This window comes from Dermacentor andersoni, chromosome 2, assembly GCF_023375885.2.
Source record: "Dermacentor andersoni chromosome 2, qqDerAnde1_hic_scaffold, whole genome shotgun sequence".
In the NCBI taxonomy this organism is placed as follows: Eukaryota; Metazoa; Arthropoda; class Arachnida; order Ixodida; family Ixodidae; genus Dermacentor; species Dermacentor andersoni.
This window is the reverse complement of record NC_092815.1, coordinates 34,546,041-34,566,765: the sequence shown is the minus strand read 5'-3', so window position 1 is coordinate 34,566,765 and position 20,725 is coordinate 34,546,041.

Genomic DNA, 20,725 nt, shown 5'->3' with positions numbered 1-20,725 from the left:
ACAGAAAGAGCATATATGAAGACTTTTATGCATGTTCAGTGTTTGTTTCGCACCCACGTCAACAGTCACTCCCACCGTGAAGCACCGTATTATAACAGACCCGACCGAACCGCGTCAGCACGCCTACCGGGTGTCACAAAAGGAGCAAGAGGTGATTCATTGTCAAATAAAGCAAATGCTCGATGACGACGTAATTCAACCCACAACCGGCACGTGGTCGTACGCCGTGGACGTCCCCCGTTGTACTTGTCAAAAAGAGGCACAGCACTCTTCGGTTTTGTGTGGATTACCGCAAACTGAACAAGATGACAAAAAAGATGTCTGCGCTCTTCCCAGCATAGATGCCTTTCTAGACCGCCTTCGACATGCCCAATACTTCTCTTCAATGCATTTACGAAGCAGATACTCGTAGATCGAAGTTGATGAACGTGATGGTGAAAATACCGCCATCATCTGACCACCATCTTCTACCGCCATCTTCTGACGGCCTGTACAAATTTAAGGTCCAGCCCTTCGGATTCTTCATTCCGTGTTCCTTGCAATTCGTTCTGCAGGCCTATCATTAAAACCTGACAAATGTCATTTCTGTTATAAAGAGCTGAAGTTCCTCGGCCACGTTATGAGTCACAATGGTGTCTGGCCAGACCCAGAAAAGAGTGGCTATCGCCGCATTTCCACCACCAGCCAACAAGAGCGACGTTCGCCGCTTCTTGGGCCTCTGCGCACACTATAGAAGGGTTGTAGAAATTTTTTTCTAAAATTGCAGAACCTCTGAGTCGTTTGACAAAAGCGGACATCCTGTTTGTCCGTGGTCCGGAGCAGAGAGACGCCTTTTCGAAGCTTCAGCGGCGCCTCCAGACACCGCCCTTACTTGAAGACTTTGATGAAGACGCTGAGACTGAACTGCACACCGATGCTAGCAACATCGGTTTTGGTGCGGTCTTCGTGCATTGGCAAGATGACGTTGAACGTACTATTGCTTACGCTAGCCGCACTAACATTTGCAGAAACGAACTACTCTGCCACTGAAAAGGAAGGCTTAGCTGTCGCGCTACCGTCGCGCTACCATACTCCCCTTGAAGATGCATTACCAACAAGCCTACATTGCAACCCTCGTGAGCTTAGCTGTCGTTTGGGTGATAGCGAAGTTGCGGCCATATTTATACAGCCGTCTGTTAAGAGTGCTTACCCACCATCATGACCTTTGTTGGGCAGCCAATCTCAAATATCCCTCAGGGCGTCTTGCCGGGTGCAGCCTTCGTCTTAAAAAATTTGATGTAACAATCGTGTACCATTCTGGCCGGAGGCACAATAATGCTGACTGTCTTTCGCGCACTTCACTTGCAACGGTGTCAGTGATGTCGATGATGGTCGTTTTCTTTGCGCTGTCAATATATCTCAATTGGCTCAGCAACAGTGGGACGATTTAGAACTCGGGAAACTTATCGACTATCTTGAAGGCTGAAGGTCATATCCTCCACGGACACTCCCGCGTTCACCATCTTCATTCTGTCTCCGCAGCAATGTCTTGTATAAAAAGAATTTCTGCTTATCAGCGACTGGACATCTTGTCGTTCCGTCCGCGCTACATACCGACATTGTGTGTCCCTGCCACGATGAGCCCTCTTCAGACCGTTTGGGATTCGCGCGTATGTTGGCGCGAATTCAACAACGCTACTTCTGGCCTAAGCTTGCCGAGGCAGTCAAGCATTACGTGAAAAGTTGCCGCAACTGCCAGCGTCGAAAGGCTCCACCTCAAAGCCTAACCGGTTCTCTGAAGCCTGCTAAACCGCCAACACAACCATTTCAACAAATCGGCATTGACTTGCTCAGGCCTTTCTCTAAGTTTTTTGCTGGCAACCGCTGGATCGTGGTTGCGACAGACGCGATACTGCAAAACTGGAGCCTTTCAGCGAGCCACGGCCGGTGACGTTGCACACTTTTTTATCCACAACATCCTCCTCCAGCATGGTGCGTCAACAGTAGTCATAACAAATCGTGGTACAGCTTTCACAGCACAGATGATGCAACACGTCATGACGCTTAGTGGAACAGTTCATCACTGAGCCACTGCATGCCATCCTCAGACCAACGGTTTTACGGAGAGGTTAACTAGGACATTAGCTGACATGCTTTCCATGTATGTCGACAGCGAACACAACTGGGACGATGTTTTTCTTTACGTTACACTCGCTTATAACACTGCTGTTCAGGAAACTACTGGGTTCACACCTTCCGTTCACTCCCCCGCCGTGAGGCAACCACCATGCTGGACGCCATGCTCCTCCTCGAACAATAATACGACATTACCATTGACGCGAAGGAATTTACCCGGCTTGCAGACGCAGCTCGCACGCTTGCATGCGAGCGAATACAGAATCAGCAATCCATAGACTCCCAGAAGTATAACGCTCGCCATCGCGAGGTTGTCCACCAACTCGGTGATCAAGTTTGGATGTGGACCCCGATTTGCCACCGCGGCTGGTCGGAAAAGTTACTGCGCAGGTACTTCGGCCCCTACAGAGTCCTCCGTCGCCTCTGCGTGGTCAACAACGAAGTTTGCCCTGAAGGCACGAGTCGGCGATCCCGTCGTGTGCAGCCGATGGACATTGTACATCTTTCCAGAATGAAACCGTACCGCTCAAGTTGACGACGCTATTCTCATTTCCGCTCGTCTTCATCCCGCTTGTGGGACACTTTTCTCTTCACAAGCTTTTCCAGTGTTGCCGTGTGTGTGCTTTCTATTTTTTAGAATATTTTTCTAGCCGTACGGTCTCTTACAAAAATTACTAGAGGGAATTCTGGCACTGAAATCATTCAGCTACCATGGTAATGATGGTTAATACATAGATTTGCCTGATTTTCGTGTTTGTGGCTTCAGACGTTCTTACGGCTTTGTTTACTACGCTTTATCTGCTTTTATTTGCCTAAATTTTAATGCAATTTGGGTGCTATAACATAAAGCTATTCCAAACAGTTTTTATTTAATTTCTGCAATGAGCCCTCCATGATTAGTCAAGATTTTTTCTGGCCACACCCACATCGCTGGTTTGTCATGCGACATAATGAAAACTGCGAAAACGCCCTTCTGATATGGCGGGTACATTCTCATCATGCTTGATTTGACCAAACAAACGAAAAATAATTACTTCCCTGTCTATACTTTTTTCGCCATTATCCCAACGCTATTGGTAAAAACGTTTACGGACTTCGCCCACTTCGCCTGTCTGTCACGCGACGTCACAAAACCGCAATACCTCACGACATCAAAGTGACGTGTACGCAGTAAAGATGTATTGATATGCTGCACAAAACTGACTTTTTTTCCGGAATAGCGGTAGACTGTCCTGTTTCGAAAGGAATAGGAAATGGCTGCCCGCCCATCACTCTGGCACATGATACTCGGAGTTGCCGGAAAGAATCGATTTATTTGCGTAAAATAATTTTTAACGCGAAAGCATTAAAGGCCCCGTGTCGCAGAAAATCCGGCGTGGCGTGGCGCTGGTATCGGCGGAGTTGTCTGTCAGCGAAAATTTCCGTACATATTTATCTATATGTATATGCCACGTTTTGCTGTACGACATGCGGTATATGCTGGTTATATTACCACATCATTATGTCACTAAAGTTGCTGATTCCTTGTCTTACATTCTTGACAAAAATATTCCTCGGAATTTGAGAATGACAGCCCACAAACAAATGTTATGAAACAAAACACCGACAGCGCATGCCTTTTATGTTAAATCTTCGCAGACTTAAATATTAAAAGTGCGAGACAATATCAGAAACAGCCGGGTTTCTTCTTCCAGCTAGGCAGCGTTCATATGGACCAGTGCACAGTATGGCGCGGTGCGGTGAGGTGGGGTCTGCCATTGCGAACATGTACTACACCCATTTTAAGATTGTGGTTAGTATCATCTACAACCAATGCGCTTTGCCGGTTGCCATTTCATGCTTACACCTACTCTCGATTACGGGAGAGCCAGCACTTTTTTTTCTGTTGTCGAGTTGTCGTTGACGAGTCCTTTCGGTCCCATATACGACATTGCTCTGACAATTCATTTTCGCTGAGGATCCATTTCAGTGGCATTTCTTTTTTTTAAACGTCTTTATTTCTGCATTTAATAGGCGAAGCCTTGCGGCAGAAAAGGGGTGCTCTATGGGGGAGGGGGACCGGTGCTCTCTTCTTCCTCGAGGTGGAGTTTCCTTATCTTCCGGTTGCACGCCATCGCGATTTACGACCAGCCATCGCAAGCAAAGCAAGGGGAAGCGGACCAATTGTTAACGCCGGCGCCACCCTGCTCATCCAGTTACCTATACATTCACTGCTCTGACTCGGCCCTACCGAAACCCTCTTCACTTCTGCGTGCTCCTTGCCTTTTTTCAGCCAATTAGATAAGAAAAACCAGTTAAGGTAGGCAATGCTTTTTTGCTTTGAAAGCAAACAAAAGTCACCTGGTATTGACAAGCAGAAAATTTAATTGGGCTCTTTGAAGAACGCTGCGGGTCACCACCCGATGCTCTCGTCGACGGGGGCATAAATTTGACGTCGGAAAATTGGAATAAAATAGATTGTAATAGTATTACGTTATAGGGCCCCTGCACTTTTCTAAATGTAAAAGACAATAAAACTCTGCGAACATGCATAATCACTGCTAATTGCAGAGCTTTCGCCTTTCTAGGTGGCCAGATAGAACCGCATCAAGAGCCTCAACGCACTGACTTCCCGTTGGAGAATGTTAAGGGTGTTACATGCTGCTTGTCAACGCAAGTGTTGGTGGCGTAATGATCTAAATATCGCGCTTCTGTGCCCTGTTTGAATCCGGCCGTCGGAAAATTTCATTCATTCACGTATATTCATCTATAACGCAGTAATTTGTTCAAAGGGATCAGTTTGCAAAGCCACCAAGCCACTTAAAGTCAGAAGGACCATGTTTAGGCAAATCTATGTACCATCATTAACCTCATGAAGAACTTGCCCACAAGAGAATGTTGAAGAGTATGCTCACGTGTGTTGTCTTTTGTTATGCTCCGAAAGTGAAGCAGATTGCCAGACGGAAATCCTGCGGCATTTGCAACACCTAAATCGTCAATCAACAACGCTCACTAAAGGGCAATCTGACTGGCTGGCTGCCGTAAATGACATAAAAGGAAGCACAGCAGTCGTTTGAGATAAAGCTTGCCCATATCGGCGACAAAACATCTGAAGTTCAGGTGAGGATTGGTACTATTGACACTGTGCAGCACGACCTACAACTCACCCAGGAAGGGATTGCTGGTGTTGCGCAGCAAAATGATGACACAAGGTCTCGGATTAACGACCTTATGGACAGGGCTCGTCGTGATAACCTAGTGTTCTATGGTGTTCCGGACAGCCCCGAGTCATGGGATCAAACTGAATGCAGAATAGTTGGGCTGCTGCAACAAAAAATTTACGTGGAGCTAACAAGTGTTATAATTGAGGTGGCCCTTACCGAGCAAACAAATGTAGACCACTAATTGTTAAATTCTGCAGGTTTAAAGTTCGTGAACGCATCTTTAAAGAACGCAGAAAACTGTAAGTAATGTAACTGTGGCTGAAGACTTTTCACCTGTGACTCGCGATGCTAGAAAAAGGCTAACTGCGTTTGCGAAGGCATTGTCGAACGCGCCTACCTTTAAACTTCGACACGATGAAATATACGTGGATGACATGCGTTATGTCTATGACAGATCAAGTGACCGAGTTATGGAACAGCCGCGCAGGTTACGATCCGTGTCATCCGCGTCAAATAAAAAATGCATCACTTGCACGCTTTGCTCAGACTTTGCCAAGTTAGATCACATGCTCTGGCGGTGCCCCGCGTTACGGGGCGACAAGGACGTTACGTCGTCCAAGTGGGAGGCTGCCCTACGCAGTCCCGATTTTGAAGCCGAACTACGGGCAGTCCAACGGGCCCGCGACGTGTCGGAGAGGCTATGTCTTTCTGCCCTGACGTAGGAGCGGCCCGGTACGTGCTAATTCACGTTCTCATGGACGTCAATAACATTTTTTCATCCATCCATCCATCACAGAACAATATCAATAACGGCCCCGTTGATAAGCGCGGATGGTCAGAAAAGGTGCAAATAACTATGTTTCTGCTCATCACGAAACATAACGGTTAGAGCTGAGAAATGACACTGATAGGTTTTCAATACTTTCCCTCTCAGTTCTGTTCCCTAAAATTAGAAGTGCTATGAATAAGCGAGATCAACTGAACTAGGCAGCTTATGCTTGTGGTGCGTGCCTTATAACACTAACCGAAACGTGGCTGAGCTCGAAAGTTTCCAATAACAAAATCTTTCGCAACGGTAAACATAACGATGTGTATCGTTGTGATCGAGATGGCAGATCTGGTGGTGGCACATTGATTGCTGTACCAAAAAAAATTTCATCATTGTAAGTACGCGTGGTGTGGCATTTGGAAATAGTCGGGGTGGGCGTTTCTCTTAGAAATAAGAAGATGATACTAGGAGCATACTACCGCCTTCCTAACGCCAATTGACTTCAGTTTTCCAGGTATAACATATTCCGGCGCTTTTCCTATAGTCAGCCCATTTTCCGCCCAGTCTAATCAGTTCTTAGATATGTCTAATTGTTTCCATGTCACGCAGCTTGTGAGAGAACCGACAAGGGCTACGCCTGAATCCCCGAATACATTGCACTTAATTTTTGCTACACACTCAGAATTAATATCTCCTATAACTTACCTCCCTGATTTCAGTGATCATTCGCTTTTGCACTTTAACGTCAACATATCCTTTCCTCGTGTACAGCGCAAACATAAAAAAAATTCCTGACTATAAAAGACCTAATTTTGACCTTATCAATGAAAGATTGAGTGAATTCCTGGTCGTTTATCTCCAGAACTTTGACCTTCGAGATGTTCAAGAAAACTGGAATATATTTACTACGAAAGTGAACCAACTCATAGACAAGTATGTACGCGCAAGAGAAGTAGTATCGCACAATAAGGCACCATGATATACTAAACGCTTAACCGTCTTTGTAATAAAAAGCAGTGGCTGTTTCGTTTGGGAAAGCTCCGAAATGCTGCTGAACACTGGAAAGTGTACTTTAAAGCCGAAGGAGACTACCCACATTCTGTTCGCGCAACCAAGACATCTTTCTGTAACTCTACTTTACCTAACGTACTGTGTAATAAGCCTAAAAAAATGTTGGAGCATTGTTAAGGGCGATGAAAGTTACCTGATATCTCTGAATGATGATTCAGGAGAACCCATACTATGTTAGCTGACTGGCCTCTCATATTTCATAGAGCTATCAGTAGTAATTTTTCCTCTCATTATCCAGAAGAGCTTAGCACTTTTTCTCACAGAACTTTTTCCCCTATGTCTCCTGTTAAGATAGAATATGCTGGTATTGTAAAGGTAATCCAGTCTCTGAAATTGGCTTTCTCTTGTAGTGTGGATAACATCAACTCAAGATTTCTAAAACAAACAAAGATGTGCTCAGCCCTTTTCCTAACTAGTATTCTTCAACAATCATTTGATCATGGTTTCTTACTGTCGGACTGGAATACTGGGAAGGTGGTTACTATTCATAAATCTGGTAACACGCACTGTGCTCTTAACTACCGCCCAATTTCATTACCGACCATTCCTTGTAAAATTATGCAGCATATACTGTATTCTACCATTTTTAACTTCTTAGACTCAAATAACTTCGCGGGTTCCCGAATCGGTTTCCACCAGTCCTACTCATGTAACACACAACTACTACTTTTCACACATCGCTTGCACATCCTACTGGACAGAACTTCCCAAGCTGACTGCATATATTTAGACTTCGCGAAAGCATTCGATAAGGTATGCCACGCACTTCTTATGGTCAAACTTTCAGCATTGAACTTAGATCACAAATTGCTAACATGGCTAGAATACTTTCTTACTAATAGTCTTCAATATGTCATGGTTAAGGATCACGTATATTCACCAACATATGTTTCATCTGGCGTGCCTCAGGGCTCAGTTTTAGCCCCAGTGCCTTTTTTAATTTACGTTAATGATTTACCAAGTTGTGTTTCTTCTAATATTCATCTTTACGCCGATGATTGTGTTATATATCGAGAAATTAGCAGTGAGCGCGATGGGCATATATTACAATCTGACGTAGATTCTATAATAATAATAATAATATATGGTGTTTTACGTGCCAAAACCACTTTCTGATTATGAGGCACGCCGTAGTGGAGGACTCCGGAAATTTAGACCACCCGGGGATCTTTAACGTGCACCTAAATCTAAGTACACGGGTGTTTTCGCATTTCGCCCCCATCGAAATGCGGCCGCCGTGGCCGGGATTCGATCCCGCGACCTCGTGCTCAGCAGCCCAACACCATGATTCTATAATGGGTTGATGCGATAAGTTGCTTATGGAATTAAACATTAATAAATGCAAATTAGTCCATGTTTCTCACACAAATGAACGCCGCCCAGTTTATAAACTTAAAAGTAGTTCGCTTGAACAAGTTTCTTGCTATCGATATCTCGGAATCAATATAACATCTGATCAAACATGGAAAACTCACGTCACCGTAATAATTAATAACGCAAATCGAATGCTAGGATATTTTCGTCGAAATTTCAGCAAGTCTCTATAACTAAAATTGCTGCTTTATAAAACATTTGTGCACCCCCAAATTAGAATATGCCGCTGCTGTTAGGTATCCTGACCGTGATAACCTTATTAATGCACTTGAACTGATCCAGGACAACACCAGGCGTTTCATACTAGCCAATTATTTTCGTGCATCCAGCATATCAGCAATGACAGCCAGTTTAGCGTTGTCTCATTTATCGCTACGGAGAAAATTTGTTCGCTTATGCTTACTTCAGAGAGTCTACCACCACCATCACCACCACCACCATAATAATAATAATAATAATAATAATAATAATAATAATAATAATAATAATAATAATAATAATAATAATAATAATAATAATAATAATAATAATCATAATCATCATCATAATCATCATCATCTCCACGCTGAGTTCATCCCCCCACCTACGTACCCTTCACCGTGGGCTGACCCCATTAGTAGAGCAGGGTGCACATCCTCTCGCACAAACATATTTCTACACTCTTTCATACCGAACACCTCATGTGACTGGAACCCCCTTCCCGCCAATCTTGTTTCCATCACGGATCGTGCTTTCTTCAGACAATACTTACTTGCATTTCTTTCATTGCAACTAATTGTGCCATATAGCGAGTCATTTTGTTTGTATCACGCGGTTTTTGTTTTTTGCTTTGTCGTTATTTCTTGTATTCTACCTTAACAGTTTCTACACTACGGTTTCTATAACTTTGTATAACTTACCGTTCCTTTGTGACCCCTCCCCTCTACAATGCATTTCCGTTTGAGGGTATTTGGAATAAATAAATAAATAAATAAACCCCATGCTGGCTTAAGCGCCATGCTTGCACTGCCCGTAGACACTAGCGACAGCGTTCCCGCAAGAGTATTTGTATAGGAAACTTTGTGGCTCTAGCTATGCGAGCAAACCAGCCCAGAAACTCTGAAAAAAACAAGCATTACAACAAGTTAAGACTGGGCACTGTCCCCAGTGAAATGTCACGGATATTGCACCATGCGGAAGTTTTCTTAACGCCTTAGGAAGGGGAAGACAGCTACGTTTAATGCTCACACCTGACACTCAATGTCGACTTTACTTTACAAACAATAAATCGCGAAGGAACATGGGATACTGTTTTGCCTAATAAATATAGACTGACTACAGTTTTAGAAAAGGTGGAAATGTGTGTTGCAGGTCTAGTTAGTTCGCACAGAACTTGGACGACCAAGAAAGAAAGTGCCGTTTCTTGTGCTTTCTATCCCGGTCGCCAAGACTGTGCTTCTTGTTCCGTGGATAAAAATAGACAGCAGGCACATGTAAACATTACATCTTTTCTGTTAGACGCTTTTTACCCGTTTAAACAAAAGATGCACTTGAAATATGAATATCAACATCTGCTTGACATCAGATACGGAAGACCCGCCTCTATAGTTCGGCATAGTGCACCAAAGTCGCAGCCTGATAAAAAACCAGCAACCAAGAAGCAGAAATTAACAGTCTTTAATTGCGATCCCTGAGATGCATAAGGCTGCTTTATTTTCAGGCTGATGCTTCACTAAACATAGGCGGCGTGTGAGGAATGGCTTAGAACGACAAAAAGCTGAGCTAGTTGGTAAGGATTCGTTATGCAAGAAAAGGTGAGGCGTGCAGGCAGGACACAAGAGAAGTGAAGTGGCGTTTGTGTCGTCCATTTCTCTTCTCTTGTGTCCTGTCTGCACGCCTCACCTTTTCTTGCGTAATGAGGAATGGCGTTCCAGAGGCCACGCAAACGAAAAATTCTGGAATAACAACCTTGCTTTCTGCATCCGTGCTATATGTATACATAGATTTACATAATCGAACATTAGTAGCTATATCTGGTACGACAGGAGCCTAGCAATGTTGTGAGCTTGTGTTCTAAATGATGTTTTCAGACGTCACGATAGCGTCTAAGTCGATTCGCTATGGGTTGTCATTTCGTATATTCAAATATGGCTACGGACCGTTGACGCCTTTCGTCCTGGCAGGTCTATGTTCGACGGGTAACAAAGTATGACTAACCTGATGTCGATTTTTGCTGATTAGAAGACGGCGCATGTTGTAATATGATGGTATCACCACAGCGAGTTTCTTTCGGGGTGTGGCGGTGCACGAAATGCTACGAAATACCGCGGTAGGGAATATTCGTTCTGCTTTAGACGAATAGCGGTCTGTAATATGCCCTGGACGTGTTACAAGAAAGGCTGCGAACTTGCCTTTACATCTAAACTTATCCACTCGATATCTGAGATTGGCTAGAGCATAGCGCTCAGGGATTGGTTATGAAAGAAGTCTATCGAAGTGGAAGCATTCTGCTGGCCTTCGGTGCTCCTATTTTCGCTGCGACAGATGCGGGAATGTAAAGAGGGTGGTGCAACACCATGAATAATACATTTAATATTGTTGCATGAGCCAATATTCCGAAAGAAACTTAAGTAACGCTGCTGCCAAATGCCGAGGGGACTACTGAGTCGGATAAGCAATGAAAACAGCAAGTTGAAAGCAGAAAGCAGAAAGCAGAAAGTTGCATCCGGAGAGTATGCAAATTCGAACTAACACAAACAATGTAAACGTGTGAATTTCTAAGGATGATTTCCATAACACCCTTCAGCACCTTGCTATTACGTAATAGTGCTCGATGCATATCTAATTTGTGGCGTCACAGGTGTCAAGTATTATTCCCTTAGAAGTATTCCATTACGCTGCTGAAGGTGCGGTGACGAAAAAAAAAAAAGCCAAGCTGCTGTCCATACACGTATGATGTACCCTTAAAGCCGAATCACGTGCTCCTTTTTTAAGAAGAGAGAGAAAGAGAAAGATAGGGGAGCCGTCTGCACAGCACATGCAACTACGTGCAAGGACGAAATGCTTCTTGTATTTGTGCTGTTAGATTGTTATAGTTAGGAAAAGTGGTAGGCTTAACATCCTACTTCATTTGATAAGTGGCGCTAGGGTTGAGAGATTACCAGCAGTTTCACAGCGAAGCCGTATACTTCTTCCATTATCGTCGTGGGTGCCACTGGTACAGTAAAAATCTCTATAGAACTGCCAGCCACATGAATTATCTCATCCATATTTGTAATGATATTGCCGGCTTTGTTGATTCTTGCCAATTCCTAGTTTCTTCTTCACTGATTTTAGGCTTCCTCCGTTCCTGAGAGCATGTTCAATTCTATCCATATTATACTTCCTTATGTCAGCTGTCTTACTCTTGTTGATTAACTTCGAAAGTTCTGCCAGTTCTATTCTAGCTGTAGGGTTAGAGGCTTTCATGCATTGGCGTTTCTTGATGAGATCTTTCGTCTCCTGCGAGAGCTTACTGGTGTCCTGTCTAACGGAGTTACCACCGACTTCTAATGCACACTCCTTAATCATGCCCATAAGATTGTCGTTCATTGTTTCAACACTAAGGTCCTCTTCCTGAGTTAAAGCCGAATATCGGTTCTGTAGCTTGATCTGGAATTAATCTATTTTCCCTCTTACCGCTAACTCATTGATCGGCTTCTTATGTACCAGTTTCTTCCGTTCCCTCGTCAAGTCTAGGCTAATTCGAGTTCTTACCATCCTATGGTCACTGCAGCGCACCTTGCTGAGCACGTCCCCATCTTGTATGATGCCATGGTTAGCGCCGAGTATAAGGTCTATTTCATTTCTAGTCTCGTCATTCGGGCTCCTCCAAGTCCACTTTCGGCTATCCCGCTTGCGGAAGAAGGTAATCATTACCCGCATATTATTCTGTTCTGTAAAGCCTACTAATAACTCTCTCCTGCTATTCCTAGTGCCTATGCCATATTCCCCCACTGACTTGTCTCCAGCCTGCTTCTTGCCTACCTTGGCATTGAAGTCGGCCATCAGTATGGTGTATTTTGTTTTGACTTTACCCATCGCCGATTCCACGTCTTCATAGAAGCTTTCGACTTCCTGGTCATCATGACTGGATGTAGGGGCGTAGACCTGTACGACCTTCCATTTGTACCTCTTATTAGGTTTCACAACGAGACCTGCCACCCTCTCGTTAATTCGCGAAGCTCGCCGACTAAGTTCGTCACTTGGTTTACTTATGTGGCATAGAAAGCAGCATGGCAAAACTTATATGATCAGGTTTTTGCCATACACAGTAGAGTGGTGTTCCCGAGAAGAATTCTTGATTATGTCGGACTATGGGTTGGTGTGTAGATAAGCACGAATGTCTTCAGCGCGCCATGTATGCTTAAGAGCATACTTATGCAGAGAGAAAGCCTATGAACAAAAGGAGAACGTAGTGCTTACCTGATTTGCTCTACGCAAAGGCCACACGACAATCGAAACAACATTAAGGAAGTCCTGCGTTTTGTCTTCTGATGTTACTATCGAGCTCCCTTTTTCTAGCGAAAATGGGAAGCAATTGAAGATTGCACTTGTTGCTAAGCGTCCTTAAGAACGAATGCACGTTCCTGTGTGGGGCAGAAATAGAGCATACAAGATTTGCATTACTTCCTGCATCGTGTTGGGAAAAAGACACCACGTGAGCGCCCGTACTGTAGCACCACGGACGCTTCTGTTGAGCACTGCCTCACTTAGTGCCCACAACAGCGGCGAGATATCTTTCTCAGTCATCTGAACACTTGAGATAGTGGCCCTTTCTCTATGCAGATAGTTCTTAGACCTTGGTCTTGCTCCAACGTATGCAAAACTGTCAGTGCTCTAAGGGATTTGTCTCACAGTTTTAATTTATTTTCTCTGTTTCCATGACCTGTCCGTGCTTGTGTTAACTTTGTACTCTTAGAAGATTTATTAATTTATTCTTTCTTCTGTATTTTCTCCGTGATTCACGGACTTGCTTTGTTAGCATTTTATTATCTTGTTAAGGATCTTGAACAGTGATTTGTAATTTAATTGGTCTTTTTGCTTGGCTAAGGTTTTCGGGTAGCCGACACTTTCTCTGGCCAGACATTCCTTGTTTCACATCTGATAAAGGAGAAAAAGAACGTGAGATGAATGAAATGGGCATTTTCATCACTTTCATACGTAGAGATTTTGTTTCTGTCAAGGGTACGCTGTTGGATGAGCTTGCTCTACAAAATTTTGCTTACAGTGAAAGCAAACAATATTTTCTTTTCTTCTGTTTGCTTGTACCGTTCTTTGCGTATTAGCTAGCATGATGTGAATCATCCCGACTTCACTCGAACACCTAGCTTCTTCACGAAGCAGAAATGAGTCTACGGAAGAGTCCGGACCGTTTGTAGACGACCAGGCACATTAGTATTTATTTATTTTATATGTTTATTTGTTTATTTCCTTGTTTGTTTATTTATATAAAATTTTCTCACAGGACTCGTATGAGGCATTGGGCAAGAGGGGCGTCACAGTATGGACTAAATGAGTATATATGTAAAGGCTATATAAAAAAAGAAACATAGCATATATACGTGAAAAATAGACAGTATAATGATGTATACACAACATTTTATACAAACATTATAGCGCTGCAGAAAAAATAATAGAGGACGGTAGTGTACATATTAGAGAAAAGACAAAATATACAGTTCATTCAGCAAACAAGATAACAATGTACAAAAGTAGCCACTCCAACGTCGTAGGATAAAAAATCCAAGTACAGTAAGCAAAGTAATGAACTCATAAATAAAAACGAGAGAGCTCACAGAACGCATAAATCTGAAAAAAACATACAAAAGGACATCATGGTATCTGTCGAAGTTACGCAGTGGAATATGAACTTATGAGCTGGCAGAATTTATCAGGACTTGTTTCGGAGACGATGAAATCAGGAATAACATTCCATAACCAATTGGTGCGAAGCACCGACCAATCCAATGCATGAGTGTTCCCGTAGATGCGCGTGAAGCTGAGGTGATTATGTAACCTGCGTGATGTGCAAAGCGCAACTTCAAGCTGTTAAGAAGATTTTCTCGCCGCATGAACGTACTTGTGAATTAATGATAAGAGTACAAAATCACGACGAGTACTTAAGGGCGGAAGTGAACTGTCGTTCTCTTTGTGAGATGCTTGGAGTTGCAGGTTCAGTTACCTAGCGGCCTAGCGGCCCTAAACCTAGCGCTAAACCTAGCGGGCCGCTAAATAGGGCCAAATAAGGCGGCTAAACCTAGCGGCCTTATTTGGAACTGATTTTAATTAGCTGATTATGTCGTTATGATAAGGTGACCAAATAGGAGAGGCAAATTCGAGCGGGTGGCGAACGAACATCTCATAAACTAGCTTTAGGATATTGGAGAGAGAATTACGTAGGTTTCGGCGTAAGTGCCCCAGTTATTTAGAAGCATTAACCAATATGGTAGCAACATGATGGGTCCAGGAAAGGCTTGGTACGAGATTGACGCCTAAGTACTTGTATGAAGTAGCTAGAAAAATCAGGTTATTCGTCAGTTCATTTCTAACGTTCCTTGCCCATTGGTTGCTTACGCGCCAAGATGTAATGTGCAGCTTTGGTAAGACGTTATCTAAAAAACAATACACAAGTGACACAGCCTTCCTAGCCAGATAGTCGACTTGATATAAAGGGCATATCATGCTAAAAAAAAAAAAAAACCTGCACTGAGAGCGCATTCTTGAGAAGTAAAGCTATAAACAAGAAACGCTTGCATTTAGACAATATTATCCTTTGAACGCATAGACTGCGATAACCTAAATAAAGCATAGTTATTTACGTATACGTTCCTACTTATTAAAATGAACACACTGTTGGTTTTAATGCACTGGCATTACACAGATGAAAACTCCGTTGGCGTTGTTTCAGGGTTGGTAATAGGTGATGTCCAAATCCCCGCCTCTGCGACGGCTCTCTCTGGGGCAACAAAGGCTGTTATCGAAATCCATGCTTTTGCAAATTGCGTGTGCCGGAAGCAGTAGCGGAGCCAGAAACACTTCATAGATGCCACTTCATAGATATATATATATATATATATATATATATATATATATATATTCTTGCATATATATGGTATACGCATCTTAATTAAAGCGCGCCCTTACTTCACACGTACCACATTGCTCTCACTTTACCACTCTTTCGTCCACTCTCACATTACTTATGGTATCATATGTTGGGGAAACACCTATAATACTCATATTACGTCTTCACAAAGAATTCAGAACCGAGCCATCAGAATAACTACCTATAGTTCACGCTTTTCTAATGCCACTTCCCTACTACACGAGAATAACATCCTTACTATTTCTGGGCTCACTAAATACAACCTAGGTATATTTTTCTACAGATTTCTACATAATGAGCTACCATCGATCACACTTTCACCAGCTAACCTGGCAACTAATAGTGCCACCAGATTCGCGTTGAATAACAATTTTCTTTTACCACGAATCCGCACTAACTACGGTAAAGAAACCGTGGAATTCACTTCCATATCAATATGGAACACTCTTCCTCTCATTATGAAAAATACAATATCTGTACACCAATTCAAAAGGGAACTCAAAATACATTTATTATTGGCAAACTAATGAGAAAATTTACTGTAACCGTATTTTTCTGTCCGTTCTTTCTTGCTTTTCTGCTTTTTGTGTGTTTTTGTTCTTGTAAATAAACTACTGGTATTTTCTTCACATACAATTCTTTATGTTACCGTGAGATAAGCTAAACCTTGCCATTATTCTTAATGAATTCTGTATTTTGCTCTGTTAACGTCCATTCCCTGTTGCTTGTACAATACCTTATTATATGCTGCTGTTGCTTTGAGATGTCAATTATCATAACTATTCTTGTACAGGAGGTCCCGATACAGTCTTTGACTATGGGACCTCCGCATGCATAGTAAATACTTGTAATTTGACCCAACTTCTAACAATAAATTCTGATTCTGATTCTGAACAAAATTTGGTCTTCGGCGAGATAAGGAGGTGTGTCTTCAGCGAAACAACTAGTGGGGTTGTTTCACTGAAGGAGTGGGGTTGTTTAGCTGTTTCGCAATGGAGCGGCAGAGGAGGAGGAACGCAGTGAGGTGCAGTACAGAGACACGTGACCTTGGATGAATTGTGGCGGGCGCACTGGAACGTGCAGCCCACGATGCTGCACGCAAGTCGCTGTAATGCACGTGTACGTGCTTATAAAGCGATAGATGTAGTGAGTTCTGTAGTGATAGCTGCATGGTGCATTGTCTAGTGATAGCTGTGGTTGTACCTGTATCGTGTTAAAGATGTTCTGCGGCTTCGCGTGCCGAAACCCCGTTCTGACTATGAGGCATGCCTTAGTGGGGGACTCCGGATTATTCAGAACAACTGGGGTTCCTTGACGTAGACCCAATGCACGGTACACGAGCATTCTTGCATTTCACCCCATCAAAATGCGGCCGCCGTGACAGCGAATATGACCGCGTGTTCGCGCTCGGCAGTGCAACACCATGATCTTTAAGCCACTACGGCGGGTTGTATCGCGTTTAGGAGCAAAAAAAAAAGAAAGAGAACATTCGTTGCGTTATTGTGTTTCAGTTGACCGTAGACGACGTTATCAACTCGTAGAATGCCACAATAGGTAATGTCATAATGGTCACATGTCATTGTCTCATGGTCACAGATGATCATACTATAGGAGAGGTCATGCTGTGGTCGGCAGATAACCGCCCAAATACTATTTTATAATGCCGTCGCATCACAGCTGCTTGTGCAAAGTGTGAGTATCTTTTAGGTTTCTTTTTCTCTTCTTTAATTTATCGATGTGCCAACTTTTGCCCCCATAGTCAATGTAATCGTCTTCACTGATTGCCATTATCGTGTTGGAACTGCACATAATGATGAGGGACGTATAGTGGACGGCTTCTAATGAGTTCGGTTAACTACAGTTCTTTTACGGACACGTAAATTTCAGTATAATGCCAATTTTAACTTTTGTCCGCAAATAAATGCAGCCGTCGTAGCCGGAAATGAAACAGGTGGTGCCGTGTTCAGCAGGCAGAAGGCAGTAGGTACACGGCAGCAGACAGACAGCAAACAGCAGGTATATCAGCTGAGACCCAGCGTTGGATTTTGCTCAAATAATCTCCACTGCTACGTGATGGAATGATGAGTTCATCGTTCCCACACCTTCGCGAAATGTATTCTTTCCGGATGAATACTCTTAGGCACGTTGAGTCCTCTCCTTGTTCAACAATCATATCGTTATTGCTCGTATTGGGCTCTTTTCTGTTGTCTTCTGTGTACGGCAAGCGGCCCCTCCGCTTCCAGTTTGTAGACATTGACACCCCGTCTCAACAACTCTGTGCAGTGCAACGGAGGCTAGGGCTCGTGTCAGCCCACCAGTAACAAGAGCCGATTGTGCGTTATGACAAGAGACGAAGAGCTTGCTCATTGTAGGAAGCTTATCCTTTCGTCAAGCTTTCATTCAGTCGGCATCGCGTGGAGGGCGATTACAGGCGGACATTGTAGGAGCCGTTCTTCTGGTTCTTTAGTAAGATTGACTGACGCGACCCATAGCTTTTTGCTGCGCTGTACGCTGTCGAAAAAACAGCACTGTGCGATGAGAATCATGCACATATTTGATACACCCTGACCTACCTTTACTAATTGCCGTTAAGCTTGCCGCAGTCATTTTTCTTAACTGACGCGTTAATAGCTTGTAAAGTCGCGGATTAGAACAAGCCATTTGTGAAGCTAATGTATCTGTGGGCATTCGGATGGTTTTTAAAGAAAATGGGCGATTTATTTTGTGTGTAAGAGATATTTAATGTGCTTTTAAGGAGCCGCCACGCTGTTGAATCTGCAGTGCTTCAGGCATAACAAAAATATTCGAGGTATTCTTCGGAAATATGCACCTATGTAAAATGGCTTTCTTCAAAAGAACAACAACAAGAAAGACGCGTGTACACACAAGTCTGCTGCAGTTTTTTTTTACGATATCGTGGGGAGCTCATCCTGCATAATAACGTAAAACGCACCAGGCTTCTGTGGAGCATTGCACAATAGAAGGAAGAGTTCACTTCTGCCCTAGAGCGATTCTCGCCATCGTATCTTTCTTTGTTTTTCTACAAGAAGAACCAAAACTACACCTCAAAGAAACAAAAGAAAACACAAAATAGAAAGAGAGAGAGAGAGAGAGAGAGAGAAAAAGAACCTTCGATCCTATCCATAAAGACGCAAATCCCGACCCCTGGTGGAAGATTACTACTTGTCCGTCTTTATCGTTTTGCCTCAAGGGGCATATATCGTGAGGGTGGAGACCTTGTTACATGGAGTTAGACCTCATGCTGTCTCATCTTGTTCCAGAACCTCTTACGCGACCCATCGAAATCCTGTGGGTCGCGGCTCTCCCAAGAGGAACACCGGAGCAGGTCTTGTTCACAGAGCGTTTTATTGACGGATTGGATTACGTGTAACTCTTCTTCCCTGGCGCTTTCCCATCACGACGCCTCGCTCTGACGTCTGTCTGTGCTCTTGCATGCGACGACGCCTAATACCCCTGTCACACTGGGAGTTTTAATGTCATTCGAACCAAACGGCATTCGGTGCAACGAATGGCATTTGCCCGCGGAGGTGCTACACTCGAAAAATTAATGTCATTCGGTGGCGATATCAATGGCGATCATTTCGAAAAAAGCGTGGCGACTAAAGTAGAACAAGGTAGGTATAAAGTGCTTGCATAAGCAATCCATATATTTAAATATATTTTTGGGACGTCACTTCACTGAAAAAAAAATCTATTTTAGTAATGCCTATAAAAAAAGTTATATTTCAGACTATGTGGCCACTATAAGCCAAAACAAGACTTAGCCACCTGAGTAGCCGATAAATTGAAAACAAACAAAATGGCTGACATGGCGACGCTGGACGACGACGCTAAGTTGCAGCAGGTGAAGCGATTAGTTGCTGCGTACTTTGCATTACGAGCAAGTCGTAATAATCGGAGGAAGTGCTTAGACGTTCTATGACCGACGAGCAGAGTGGCGGCGGCACGGGCGGCGGCCAGACGCTGCTGAGCTGGAGAGTAACAACATTTTGCGACAGCCTGCCGCACGTATTTTGTCTCTTTAAAGTAGCAAAACCATTAAAACACGCAAACGTTATTATTTCTGTACGAGTACGGTTTTCAATTTGCAAATACTGTGTCCTGTTTTGCTTTGTTTCTGGGGTTGAGAGTGCACATTCGCTCCGAGTGCGAAGCCGAATGAGTTTCTCGAACTCATTCGATTGCGGAAGTCATTCGGTGCTAATGGCATTAAGTATCGCTGTGTAGCAACCGAATAATGTCATTCGATGCTAATGCCATTCGGTTCGAATGACATTAAAACACCCAGTGTGACAGGGTTATAACAAACAAGCTCTCACACAGCGGTGACGCCAACCCACGCCACTGCTTCGGCCTGGCTGATGCCTTCTGTCACGAGAAACGTGCAGCGCTGCCAGAGCGTGAAATGGCGTCGGCTAATCAGGAGGTGGACGCGCGAAGCAATCTAGAGAACTCGATCTTCTGCCAAAACGCGTGCGTGCAGAAGTTTCTAGTCACCTATATTTCGTTATCTGTAGCATGAAAACTTGAACAAGCGCTAGTTAGTACATCCATAAGTGACTGCTCTGGCCAGACGCATAAATTGTAGTCGCAGAAGGACGACTAATTTCGCAGTGCGGCGCTCACCCGTACATGAATTCGTTTATAGACTCGCAAATCTGTTCACATGTAAAATCAGTTCTTTGTGAGAATATGTTCGGACAGCCCACGGGCCATTGATACGCGCTTCATAACATGCTTTGCCTTTGTAGTAACTTTTCATTTTGTCCGTATACAAGATAAAGACGCAGTTGCGGAATAATTGCGCAAAAAATAAATCCGTACACGGTGTGTGAACTGATTACCTTTCGAACTCTTAAAGACAATACGTTTTCTTTGGACAGCAAATGGATCGCAGACAGTCCGGAGAAATTAAGGGTAGTTCTTAAATGTGCAGCGCAATTGTACCTAGCACTGCTTTGAAATGGCAGCAGAGACATTTTGTTACTTGTGATCGTTTCGCGCATTGGCTGTCGTATCACTCGCCACCGTGATTATTCGAGTCCCAGGACCGACCAATAAGGGCAGTCTCTTCAGCGAGAACAGCCTTTAGAAACTGGTTCCCGA